General features: G+C 50.1%; 1 protein-coding gene across 1 annotated transcript in view; it reads right to left on the bottom strand.

The window, feature by feature from the left end:
- NEGR1 (neuronal growth regulator 1) overlaps window positions 1-14,178 on the bottom strand; it is a gene marked incomplete at its 3' end in the record, with an annotated part of 190,156 nt that overhangs the window by 79,130 nt on the left and 96,848 nt on the right. The window lies entirely within an intron of this gene.

The raw sequence follows: 14,178 nt of genomic DNA on the forward strand, positions 1-14,178 counted from the left end.
CCCAATGCCTCCCTGCTTTTCTGTGTCCCAGCCCAAATCCCTCCACCTGACCCCGTACCTGTGTCTGTACCTCCCTTCAGGGGCTGGAAAGCACAGAGCTCTTCCCTGGGCACAGGCTGGGGCTGAGTGCTTTGGGATCTCCCCTTGCTGATGTTCTCCAGCCCTTTCCCTGACCCAGAGACTGGAACGAGCTGGGAATTCTCAGTGTTTGTCCCTCTGCATTTGTAAGCAAGGACATGAAAAGCCTGTGGGGAGTATTTTTAATTAGCAGAGAAACACTGTCTTCAGGGAGAGGTGTGGGGAAGGCTGATCCCAGTTCCTCTTCTCCAGAATCCCAAATACCTTTAGGATTTTGGGCTGCATCCTCACCTCACAATGCTACCTTGGTGTTTTTCCCAATTTCCTAACGAGGCAATGAGCACAGCAGGGGGAGAGCAGGTGCTGCTCTCAGCAGCTCCACTGTCCCTTTCCTCTGGGCCGGAATTAATGCCTTGTCCAACCCACCTGTGCCAACACGCCTGCAGCTCTGACTGGGAGCTGGAGTCAGCAAAATCCCTTCCAGCACATTCCTGAGCCCTCCTGCTCCCCGGGACCGGAGCCCCAGGATGCTGTGAAAGGAGCCCCAGGATGCTGTGGAGTTCCTTCCATTTCACACATTCCTGATGTCACTGCTCCAGGGGTTGGCACAGGCAGGACACTCCAGCTTTTGGCACACGGGAGGAATTTGCTCCTCCCAACACTATTTTGTGCTCCTTCCTGTGAATCCCAGCACTGAGCATTTGATGAATCAACCCCCTCAATTCTCCTCCTGCAGCTTTTGGAGCCCTGGGATGGGGGTTCCCAGTCCCAGCTGGCAGCACTGCGGGCTGCACCCACAGGGACACAACATCCAACACTGCCCGGCTCTGCTGGATCATGGAACTGGGCAATCCCAGACTGAGTTGGGCTGGGTTGGGAGGGACCTCAAAGCCCACCCAGTGCCACCCCTGCCATGGACAGGGACACCTCCCACTGTCCCAGGCTGCTCCCAGCCCCAATGTCCAGCCTGGCCTTGGGCACTGCCAGGGATCCAGGGGCAGCCCCAGCTGCTCTGGGCACCCTGTGCCAGGGCCTGCCCACCCTCCCAGGGAACAATTCCCAGTTCCCAATCTCCCATCCATCCCTGCCCTCTGGCACTGGGAAGCCATTCCCTGGGTCCTGTCCCTCCATGCCTTGTCCCCAGTCCCTCTGCAGCTCTCCTGGAGCCCCTTCAGGCCCTGCCAGGGGCTCTGAGCTCTCCCTGGAGCCTTCTCCTCTCCAGGTGAGCACCCCCAGCTCTGCCAGCCTGGCTCCAGAGCAGAGGGGCTCCAGCCCTGGAGCAGCTCCAGGGCCGCCCCCAGACCCAGCACAGCTGTCAGACAGGCACAAACCCTCTCCAGGTTTTGCTGAAGCTGGGATGGGCTGATCCACAAGAAATATGCAGGCTTTTGCTGGGTTTTGAGGCTCCTCATCAGGAATTTTCCAGTCTTTCTAAGGGAAGATTGGAGCTGTGACATGGTAGAAGGTGGAGAATTTTCCAGACGTACAGAATGCAGATTAAGTGATTTCCTCTTAAGTACAAGCTTTGTTCAGTTCCTAATTGACTGGGCTCTTCTTTAATCTGGGCTTTACAGCGAGGAAATTAAATCAAACCTCGTTGAAGATGTCTGTAAGTCTCGTTACAATGACACTGAGCAGGTCACAACATTGATGCATTTCCAAAATAGAATTAGAAAAGAAATGAATCTGAGAGGTCCATTAATTAAAAGAACCCCAAATAAGCACAAACTGCAGCCCTGCTGCACAATGTAATCCTGTAAAAAGACAGAAGTGATACAATCGGATCTGGGGCTTATGGCAAATTGTGGATGTTATTATTGTCAGTGATTTCCTAGGAAGATGGTCCTTCCCAGGATAGAAATTGGCTTCCATCGTATTTCCGGAGCCTCACAGTTTGAGACAAATCAGGATTTCTGCCGTATCAGTATGCTGCTAATTTTTCTGCTATTTACTGGCTGATAGGGATCATTACATTCAGATCTCTAAAATCTGTGGAATTTAGTAATTACGACTCAAATATATGTGCAGCATCACGATGGAATGCTAATATTTACTAAGAGTTAAAAAATGTTTGGTTTGTGTCCGTATTTCTTCCCACACCTCTGAAGACTGATCTAGGAGCAGATTTAGCATTTAAAACCTGCTCTGCTGAGCTTGGAGTGCACATTAAACCCATCACAGAGCTACTCCCCTCTTCAACAGCTCCCACCCAGATCACGTGGAGCTGTGAAGGTCAGGGAAAAAATTAAATAAAGCAGCAAATAAACATTTATTCAGTAAATGGATTAACGGAAGGCCAAAGAAATGAGATAATAAACCAGGATGAAAGGGGAATTAAACTCCCAAGTAAATTTGGTGCGGGGGTCCAACATGAAAAGCGCTTTGCAGTCATCTGGCTTTTTCTTTTTTAACGTTCTTAAATTAAACCCTTCCCTTTTTGGACAACGTTTTTCAATTGAACCTCCCCTTTTTGGACAGGGTGTGTGACCAAAGGCCTGGGGAGCTGCTGCAAGAGGAAGGCTGAGACACCCGGGGATGTTCAGCCGTGAGAAAAGAAGGCTCAGGAGAGACCTGAGTTCTCCTTGCTCCAGGATTTACGGGGTGGCTGCAAAGCAGGTGGAGGCCCCTTGCTAAATTCAGCCCCGTGTGTTGGTGGGGATTTTGGAGTTGTTTGTCAGGGATGTGACTCAGGAGGTCCTGGCTGGGCTGACACCCTCCACCATTCCACAATTCCCTCCCCCAGCGCACCCTTGGAGCAGCAGGACCTGCCCACAGCCCGTGGGGGTGGCCGTCACCTGCAGCCCTGACCCCTCAGTGCTGCAGTGACACCTCGGGGACCCTCGTGGGCTGAGCTGGCTGATGGAAGGGCTGCAAGCAGCCCCTGTTTTCTCTGTGGGGACAGGATAAAGCACCTCCTGCTCTCCCCGCATGCAGAGTGATCTCATTAACATGGGGAAAAGCTGGAAATCACTGAAAGGACACAGGAAATAGATTCCTGTTCTTTTTATGGCTTGGACATAATAATTAGTTTTTATGACAAATCCATCGAAAAATTAAAATGTGCTTATGAGGGTGATTAAAGGCAGGGCTGAGCTCCGTTCCCACTAATTGAGAATCCATGGGAGTCCTCAGCTTGCACTCACCACACCCCCAGCAGCTGGGAGCCTTAGAACCCAAATTCCCTGCCACAAGCCAGCCTCTGCCTCCCGTGCTCAGGAATGTCAGCATCTGCACTCACGTGGCAAGAAAACCCTAAATTCCGGTTCTTTCCTTCTCCTCTTCTTCCCATTTTGATCAGAAGGACAAAGACAACTTGTGCCTGAAAATCCAGACACAGCCAGGACACTCAAATAATGGAATTATGGAATCATTGAGGTTGGAAAGGACCTGTAAGATCATCAAGTCCAACCACCACTTTGAGGTAAAAAAAAAAGGGAGAAAACACAACAGTTAATCAAAGGAAAGATTTAAGGAAAAAACCAAACCCAATGCAGGTTGCAGTGGAATATTTAAATATAGGTAAAATAGCTCAGGATTGCAGAGGATCCCCCTAAAAGTTGGACTCTGCAAGGCTCATTCTCAGCCAGGTGGGTGGGGAAGCAAAGCCCAGTGCTGCAAAATCCAGAACTGCCATCAATGAGCTGCTTGGATTGCTCCCAGAAACAGGGAACCACTGCAGGGGTGGAAAGATCCTGAATTTTGTCAAGGTTCTCAATTTATTTATGTCATAAAATCCCAGAATCCCACACTGGTTTGGGTTGGAAGAACCTTCCAGTGCCACCCCTGCCATGGGCAGGGACACCTCCCACTGTCCCAGGCTGCTCCAAGCCCCAATGTCCAGCCTGGCCTTGGGCACTGCCAGGGATCCAGGGGCAGCCCCAGCTGCTCTGGGCACCCTGTGCCAGGGCCTGCCCACCCTCCCAGGGAACAATTCCCAATTCCCAAGATCCCATCCAGCCCTGCCCTCTGGCACTGGGAAGCCATTCCCTGGGTCCTGGCCCTCCATGCCTTATAGAATAAATCCTCCCCCTCCTTGGCAAACCCAGGCACTGTTTTCATCCTCAGCCCTGGAAACAACATTGATCCCCTGAGCACTGAATGCCACACCCCAAATCCCCGATTTTAAACTAAAACCAACCCTAAACATCTCCAAAAATGATTTCCAACAAACTCCTTTGTATAGTTGAACATCTTGCACCCTAAGTATCTACCATAAAAAAGATAATTGTGCATTTAGGGTAGTAAAATTATGTATCAATACTTACTGAAAATTGCTCTGTTTTTTATACTTTTTATCCTTTTTTTCATTTCATACTCAGATGAGCTCAATATTTACTGACTTCCTAAATGCCCCCACCACAAACATCATTTCCAGAGTGTCTTGAACACAGCTTTTAAATCAGGAGAGCTTTGAAAGCCAGAGCCCCCAGCCTGTGCTGGCACACACCCTCCCTTCTGACAATCAGTCACCAGCGGGGAGAGCTCAGAACCCTTTTGCTTTTGCATTTCCATGATTAGTTCCTCGAGGCACTTTGATTGAAGAGCGTTGCCTAAAGGTCTCCACCTCCTCCTAATTAAACACAATTTGTCTCAAACGCAGCAGCTTTGGCAAAGTGGGGCTGAGGAAATAAATGATGGGTGGGCTGGGAAGAGAAATGGTTTGATCTTGAGCCTTCATTTATTTCCAATTCATGTCAGCGCTGAGGCGTGACAAAAGGTCTCACAAAAGTGGCACTTTTGTAGGTTTGGGATGAATCTTTTACCTCTTTGATAGCCGTGGCAGCATAACCATAATCTCTATAAATGAATGGGATAGCGTTGATGTTCAGAACTGTATTTTCACCTGTTCTCCGTGGCCAGTTTATTTTAGACCAATCTGAAGATTAGTCTTAAATCTGCCCAGCTTCAGGGAGGATTCCTCACCCAGAATAAACATTATCAGGGTGTGAGTGGAAAAGGAATGGTCCTCTTTGGGAATGCTGTGTGAGTAGGATGACATTTGTGTCTGTGGGTTGTGCCTTTCTGGCCTTTCCTCCCGACAGGGCAGGTGAGCTGTCCCAGTGGGACATTCCTGGACCACAGAGCACGAGGAGCAGGAGGCACAGCTCAGCTTTTCCCTCTCCCTGGAAAAGCTTTCAGACACGCCACAAGCCCCTTTCAGCCAGCAACACTCTGCAATCACAGCTCTGCTAACGGTTTAATCATGGAAATGGAGCCAAAAAGTTACAAAGGGCAAAAATAATAATAAGAAAGCAACCTCCTGGTGGCTAAAGCCAAAGCCCTCCCAGCTGGGCACTGATTGCTGGCTGGGAAGGGCCTGGGCCAAGAGCAGCCCCATTGTTGGAGCTCATTAACACACAGGGGTGGGACAGGGCTCTGGAAAATCAGGGATGCTTTCCATTCATGGCCGTGAAAGAGGTGAGTTATTTAATTATTTCCTAGGCCCTGGCACAGGGTGCCCAGAGCAGCTGTGGCTGCCCCTGGAGCCCTGGCAGTGCCCAGGGCCAGGCTGGACATTGGGGCTAAAGCAGAATCATCATAAATATGGAAATAGTCAGAGGTTGAAATAATACAAGATTTTATCTGGTTAAAACCAGTGCTCCCCTGGATTCACTTTATAACCAGCAGGGTGATTGCTTAGGCAAGACAGGAAGAAAAGAGTTTACCCCAGGTAAGAAAGGAACAACTGGGTGGGACAAGATAAACATTTGTCACAAGACACAGCCTGAATACATCTGAATAAACCAGTCAGAACCTCAAAAACCTCCTGGTCCCAGGAAGCTCCTGAAGATCTCTGTGATTAAGCAGCTGCAGAATGAAAGAGATGAATGAAGTACCAGCAAAACCCCATAAATATCCCTGTACATGGATCTGTTCCATCAGTGAGGCACCAGCAAACACCTCCACCTTCCCCAGGCTGCCAAAACAATCCCAACTCTTCCTTCCTTCCTGTGCCATCAGCCTCGGGTGACACTGGCCCTGTTCCTCCAGAAAGTGTCAATAAGCTGCTGTTATTACATAAAGACACACACATTATACCCTTAAAACCCCACTGTTCCTGCTTCCAGACCACAGCCTAAATCCTACAAGGTTCGATTTCCAACCAACAGCGAGAGCACCATCGTTTGCTCAGCCAGAAAAGCAATAAAATGTAATAATTCCAAATAAACTCGGATTTCCCTTTCTTTATCCTCACAGACAAAGCAAGAGCCGCACCCAGGGTGTGCAGGCTGCTGACTGCTGAAGGGGCTGTGCAAGTTTAGAGTCAGAAAATCACAGAATTATGGAATATCCTGAGCTGGAGACACCCCCAAGGATCATCCAGTCCAACCCCTGGCCCTGCACAGACACCCCAACAATCCCACCCTGTGGTTCTGGAGCTCTGGCAGCCCTGGGGAGTCTTGGGGTGCCCACCACCCTCTGGGGGAAGGACCTTTCCCTAAAATCCAACCTAGCCCTGCCTGGCACAGCTCCAGCCCTTCCTGTCCCTGTCCCAGAGGCTGGATCTCCCCTGTGCTGCCCCTCGGGAGGAATTTGTACACTCAAGTATGAATGTACAAATCTTTTAAAGACAAATTCCAACGTAAGTGGGCAAAGGGATTTTCACTAAAGGATTTCTGCAACACAGTAAGTGCCAAGAAAAGAATTCTAGACTAGAAAATTAGAGGTAAAACCTCATCACTGCTCCTTACAGGCAAAATGAGAATATTAGAGGGTTGTGACAGGTAAACAGTGATATACCTGTTGCTGCTTGTGCTGTCACAGGGACTAAATAAAAGAGCTGTAATGATTCGAGATGATTTCTTGTAACTCTGCATTTTTCCTTTTGGAGAATTCTACAGGTTCATTCTCTCTCCAGCGAGGCTGAATGACAGATTTACATCGTATTCCCTAGACAGTTATTAAAATAATTTCCCTTGACAGTTCTCTGGCTGCATCACTCCCCCTTCTCTGTATCCCAACCATATGGCTCTGCTTACTTCCCATTTTCAGCATTTTGCTCTGATGTGAGGAGCAAATCCTCGTCCTTCGCTCTCAGCCCCAATTCACTCCCACCCAGCGAGCACAGACCCATGGAATATTTGGGGCTGGAAGGGACCCCCAGGGACCATCAAGTCCAACTCCTCAGGGAATTCCACCGCAGAGCTGAGCCCAGGGCTGGAGCCCCTCTGCTCTGGAGCCAGGCTGGCAGAGCTGGGGGTGCTCACCTGGAGAGGAGAAGGCTCCAGGGAGAGCTCAGAGCCCCTGGCAGGGCCTGAAGGGGCTCCAGGAGAGCTGCAGAGGGACTTGGGACAAGGCATGGAGGGACAGGACCCAGGGAATGGCTTCCCAGTGCCAGAGGGCAGGGCTGGATGGGATATTGGGAAGGAATTGTTCCCTGGGAGGGCGGGCAGGCCCTGGCACAGGGTGCCCAGTGCAGCTGGGGCTGCCCCTGGATCCCTGGCAGTGCCCAAGGCCAGGCTGGACATTGGGGCTGGGAGCAGCCTGGGACAGTGGGAGGTGTCCCTGCCATGGCAGGGGTGGCACTGGGTGGGCTTTAAGGTCCTTCCCAGCCCAAACCATGCTGGGATTTTATGAACCTTCAGTTCAATCACACAACCCCCCTTGGATGTCGCCTCCTTCCCTGTCCCTTTCTCCTCACCACACTGAGGAGCCCAGGGAAGGGACCCCACCATCCTCATGGCCCCTCGGACCCTGATGTGATTTCCACTGTGAAGCAGCTGCTTTTATCTGTGAGAATTCCCTGCGAGAATTCCCTGCCCACAGGGATGGAACCTTCCCCATTCTGGTTGAATCAGACAGAAAAGGGAGGAAGGTACCAACCATTTCCAACCCAAGCACTGCATCTCCAGCTGCCCTTTCCCTGCAGGATCTGTGGTGTTGTCCTGGATTCAATACACGGCCACTCCAGCTCTGCTCAAGTGCTGCTGCCTGGGTAGTTCCCCTCATTTGTGTATTTGATTTCTCCCCGAGACTCCTGTATTGAATTTCCCCTCATTGATTCCAGAGCGTTCTGAAATCCATCATTGGGGGTTTGAAGCCTGTTGTCACAAGCACTCGCACTTCGATGTCACTGGCAAATTACAGAGATGTATTCTCTAGTACATCACCCCATTCATCCACTGAAAGCCCTATTGAGCCCTTCTGGGATCACCACGGGCCCATTCAGAGCGTCCTTCCCTCGGGACAGTGAATCACTGACAGCCATGCCCTCGGTAATATTTTTAACAAGCTGTGCACCCACCTTGCAGCGGTTTGGACTGGCTGTCTCTAATTTTGGGAACAGAAAGTCAGGCCCAGTTGTGTTTGCAGCACTCCAGCATCGAGATGTGACTGCCATGCACTGCCTGAGCCTTCCCATGGTGGGGGATTCCTTCTCTGAGAGGGGGATTAGCCTGGTCTTGGTGGGGTCAGCACTAAAAATAACTGTTGCTCATTCATCTCCCATTGCCGTGCGATGGGTTATGAGATTCCCTCTTCCTAACAGGTTAAAGCCAAGCTCTCTTTTGTGCATTTCCTGGAGTCTTCTGTTGAGAGTTTTTTTAAGAACTAAAGACTGGGGTTCATCATCCACCCAAAGAACTGACAGGATTCAGGGACAGTTTTCAGAGGTTCGAGGATGGATCGTGCCAGTTCATGTGATGATGGACTTCCCTGGATCCCTGGCAGTGCCCAAGGCCAGGCTGGACACTGGGGCTTGGAGCAGCCTGGCACAGTGGAAGGTGTCCCTGCCCGTGGCAGGGGTGGCACTGGATGGGATTAAAGGTCCCTCCCAACCCAACCCAGGCTGGGATTCTGTGATGCTCCTCAGAATTTAATTTGATCTTTCCCTGCTTTGCCCTGGTGGAGGCAGCCCAGAGGAAATTCTGGTCTGTGCACATGGAATCTTCTGCTTTGCCTTGGCTCTGGCCTCCATGGATAGAGGAGGAAGAGAAGGAGGACGAGGATGAGGAGCAAGAGGAGGAGGAGGAGGATGCACCACCATGGGAGGCTCAGAGGAAGGAGGGGGACCCAGCAGGGAGGTGTCCCCCGTGTCCCGTGCTCAGCTCACCCCTGAGCTCAGCTCATCCCTGAAGCTCTGGCACAGGTCAGATCCCCAGGACCACCCCAAGGAATTCCCACACATCGAGGGATGCCTCTTGTTATCCCTTCACATCCCATGTGACTCAGGAATATGGTTCTCTGCTTGTACTGAACACAAATACATCCTGAGCAAGTTTCCAATGCCTTGACTCAGTCCAAAGGAGGAAAGGCTTGTTCCCTGGACTAAGTCAGTGGATACGAATTTATTCAGTATTTACTTTTGTTCTCACTACAGAGCCTAGAAATTAGTAATGATTATCTAACATTGAAACTTAGAATTGCTTTCCACATTATTAATTCCTCCTCCTGAGCTGCTGCAGAACTGCCCCCATCCCACGGAAATGTGTTGGGAGTGGTGTGATTTAATCTTCCTGACATTCCAACGACATGGGAGCTGTTGGTATTAATGGGGATTAATGGCGTTATTAATATTCATATTCTACAGACAGTTAACAGCGAATTAACATCAAACTGTTGCCTGCCCAGCAGTTTTGGATGCCTGACCAGACACAGCATCTTCCAGGAGAATTCCGTTCTTGCCCTCCGCTGCAGCACTCAGCAGCCACAAGACTTCTCTGCAGAAAAGGCAGTGGGATTTTAGCTTCTTCCCCAACGTGCTCAGCCCAGCCCAGCCTTGAGACGCTGCTGGGATTGCACTGCCCCTTTTCATTAAGGAAAGCAGCCCTTTGCATGGAGCACTGTCCTGGTAATGGGATTTTAACGAGTCCGAGCCCTTCAGACGCCTCGAGCGCAATCTCCGGGCCAGGAGTGTTTGAGAACGAACAGCAGCTCCCTCTCAGGCTGCTCTCTTCACTAGACCGAGAAAGGGCCAGGAGAAAATTTTCCCATATTTTCAGCCTTGGAATGGCAGCAATAGATCCAGTTCCTGCTCTCCCCGTTCGGGTGACAGACACAGCCTGACTGGCACCCGGAATGGCCCCGCTCACAGAGACCAAGGGGAGTGAAAAACGGACCCAGATCCTGTGCCCTGTCCCTATAAATCACACCGGCTATTAAAGACTCCAATAACAAGGGATAAATCAAACCTGCAGAAGGATCACAGGCAGCCAGAGCAGGCAGCTCGCTCCAGGGAAAGGGGCTGCTGGAGCTGAGCACTCCAAACCCCCCTTAATTAGCTCAGTACCCAGCTAATGACTCTGCCTTGATCCTGCAGAGCAGCACTTGCCATCGGAGGGGAGAACGACAGCAGGGGCTTCTCTGTGCTGGGGCACCATGGCCTCAGCACCCAGAAATCAATCAATCAATCAATCAATCACCATCTCAATTAATTCATGGTAATTGGAAGTTAAAAGCCACTGAGCATATTCTGTTCACCCAGGCACTGATGGGGGCCAGGATTCCCTTGGGACATGGGCCAGTGGCAGAATGCCAGGAGCTTCAGTGGGATTGATTAAACTCCATGGGTGTCCTTGGTTACCCCCTGTCCAGTAATTCCATGGTCAGTGTGACCCATAAGGAGAGAGCCACAGAAACAGCCCTGAGAGCCTTTGGTGTGCCCAGACTGACCCGAAGGGGAGCACCATCCTGCTGCATCACACAGCTCCCTGGAAATCACAGAATCACGGGATCCCACATCAGTTCCACCCCTGCCATGGCAGGGACACCTCCCACTGTCCCAGGCTGCTCCAAGCCCCAATGTCCAGCCTGGCCTTGGGCACTGCCAGGGATCCAGGGGCAGCCCCAGCTGCTCTGGGCACCCTGTGCCAGGGCCTGCCCACCCTCCCAGGGAAATGATGTCACAATCACATTATTCCCAAAAAATCCCCTCAAATAATAAAGCCAATCAAAATACGTCCATGAAGAGGTGAAAACCACGCAGCACATAAATAACCATTTCCACAAGATTTCACGGATATCAGGATGTGTATTGGAGATTGTTTCCCATCCTGTGAGTGAGCAGGAGCAGCTTGTTTCCATAAATCAATGGAACTTTGAACAAGGAATGATTTCTTGTTCCTAAAGGACTCTGGGTATCTGTGCTGAGCAGAGTTATGAACGAAATAATTTGCCATAGCTCACGGCCTCTGACTGGGGTGGGATTTAAAGCCTGGAAAATGAAGCCAGAAACCACAGTGAGCTCTGGAGGTTGCTCCAGGAGCGTTCGGGCACCAGGGGAAGTGTCTCAATGTGCTGGGCACAGAATTCCCGGGGTGCTCCTGTCACCACCAGGAATGGGAATGAGAGAGGAAGAGTGAGGTGAGAGGAACTGAACAGAGGCACTGCAGGGAGAGGGTCAGGAACGGGGCAGCTCCTGGGGCAAAGGCACCGAACCCCCTGAGCACAAACCAGAGGCCTTTGATGGCTGCACACCTGGAGGCGCCTTGGGAAAAGAGATCGCAGGAATTCTGCCCAAAATGGAGGAATTTCGCACCTGCCTGCGGGAAGCCAGGGAGAAGTGCAAAGGCAGAACTACTAAAGCCACATTTAATGGGAAGTTTGTATTTTAGTGGGACAGAAACTCTCTGCAGAAAGGGGCTGGATTAAAGAGAGATGCAGGAGGAGACTCAGAGTAAAGGCTTTCAAATCCCAAACCTGGGCCGAGGAAAGTTCCACTCAGAGATTACTGTTATCACATCCCGGGAGTTGGGAATATTTATGGGCAAAATATTTGAGCGTGCTAACTCCATCCAATTCAGTGGGAACACAAAACAAAGCCTCTGCTTTGAAGTGTTTCGAACGGAGAGACTTTTCCTCCAAACCAGCCCTTTCACTGTGTAATGGAACGCTTGTGTTAATTGTAATTCCTTTTGCCAGGATCTGTTTTACATAACAAAGCTAATCTGCCAACTATTAAGGAAATTTCCCCGTTTTCTCTTACAGATGATAGAAGGGGAAATAATACCATGTTTTAAATGCAAAGAGGGGATGATTAAAATTTCAGTCTAAATAAAACAAGAACATTTCTGAATCCTAAAGACAACAAAACAAGTAATCCACGGGGGTCAACAGAATAACTCACAATTCTCTACTTGAACCTTTAGTATTACCAAGCTTTTTATAAGTAAGCAAAATTTAGCTGTTTATTCTGCTCCCTGCAACGTTTTCAGCACCGCTGGCCTTGAGGCAGGTTTGGAATCAGAGGCTTAGGAACGCTCCGGTTTTATCCAGCTCCTGAAGTGCCTCTTTATCCATTCAAATCTGCACACTCACATTCAAGTTCACGTCTCTCTTGTGAGATTTTTGTTTAATCCTTTCCTTATAAATGAACATATTAACCTGAAGGGAGAAATGCTCAAAACATCAGGTGGGGGGAAAAAAAAAAAAAAAAAGATGCCAAAACCCGCAGTACAAGAATAGACTGTGTGTGTGCATCTCCTTGAGCACAGCATTCAAAATGTACCCATGGGGCTGTGCTGTGCTGCCTGCAAAAATTCCCGAGCTTTTATCTGAATAGCTGGGATAAAAGAGCTGTGATAAGTAGGTATAATAGGAGTTGGAGTCATATTATGGGATTGTATTACGAATCAATGCTGTGTGGTTTCATTCTGCTGTAGTTTCCTCGTCTGGAGCTAAAGATCTTGTACTATTTATTATCCTTGCTCCTGCCTCACAAATTACAACACGCAGGAACCGAGCCCCGGTAATTTCAGTCACGGAGTTTGCATTGTGTGGCTCCTGCGAGGAAACTCCTCAGAACACTTCCCTGCAGGATCTGCTCCCAGAAACGAACACGGAATGTTACACGGTTGGGTTTGAAGGCAACCACATCAATCTCAGGCACCCAGGAGAAAGGGAGAGAAAATCAGGGAATCACTGAACCCTTCAGGTTGGAAAAGCCCTCAGACCATCGAGTCCAACCATTCCCAGCACTGCCAAGGCCACCACTGCTCCGTGTCCCCACATGCCACAGCCACAGGGCTTTGAAATCCCTCCAGGGATGGGGACTCAGTCCTGCCCTGGGCAGCTGTGCCAGGGCTGGACAGCCTTCCCAGGAAAAACTTCTCCTACTCTCCAGCTGAAAGCTGCCCTGGCCCAGCCTGAGGCCACTTCCCCTTGTCCTGGCCCTGTTCCCTGGCACCAGAGCCTGTCCCCCCCAGCTGCCCCCTCCTGTGCCCCTGCATCCCTGCCAGGAGTCCCAGGTAAGGGAACCATGGATTTTCTGCCTGGAACCTTTTGATGGACAACTGAAAAGTTTTCTTTACACCTTTAGGAAAGCTGTACAATCAAAGATCCTTTCCTTCGAATGGAGATTTTCCAGGGAGGAAAAACATTCGATCCCAATCCTTTAAAGCTGCCTTTCAAATTCCTTACAGCTCAATCCTCCAGGATGAATCTGCCACTTTACTTCTCAGTTGTTTTTTCAGTCGTCTCCAGAAATTTTCCTAAATTAGCTCCATACATTCTTTTTAAAGACAGGCATTTGGTTTTGCTCTTTCCAACTGGTGGATTTGGCTGCCTGCAAATACCAGATATTGTCATCATCCTCTCTTTACCCTTTCTTAGGCTATAAAACCAAAATTAAACTGTGGGGGTTTGGAAATAAAGAAGGAACGTGTAGAGCAGATGAGTGTGTGCAGAACATGAGGAAATGCTCCTCGTGTGTGGAGCGTGAGGAGGAGCTGCTGTACCAGATCCATCCCCAGCCTTGGTGGTTCTCCCAGAACCACGAACCCAACACAGCTCAGAGAACAAAACATTTTTCTTCTCCAAGTTCCCAGCTCGTAAATCCAAGCCAAGATGTGCCATGGAATAAATTCCCATGGAAGAATCGCATCCTCACACTCTGGAGGAGGGGTTTAGGGAGAAAATGTGCCATTACCATTCCCAATTTGATAAATCACCTTTGCAATGCCAAGCTCTGTCCCCAGCTCCATTCCCTGCCCTGGACACGCTCCAGCCCCTCTTCCCCAGCTGGTAAATCCTCAGAGATGGGGCTGAGGGTCCTGTGCATTCCCAGAGCCTTTCCAGGACACTGCTCCCCATTTTCCAGAAGAGCCTCTGGCTGCTTCCAAGGCCAAGGGCGCTCCTCCTCTGAGCCCAAACACTCAGTGACCC

The sequence above is a fragment of the Coloeus monedula genome, assembly GCF_965178545.1.
Source record: "Coloeus monedula genome assembly, chromosome: 9".
Classification (NCBI taxonomy): Eukaryota; Metazoa; Chordata; class Aves; order Passeriformes; family Corvidae; genus Coloeus; species Coloeus monedula.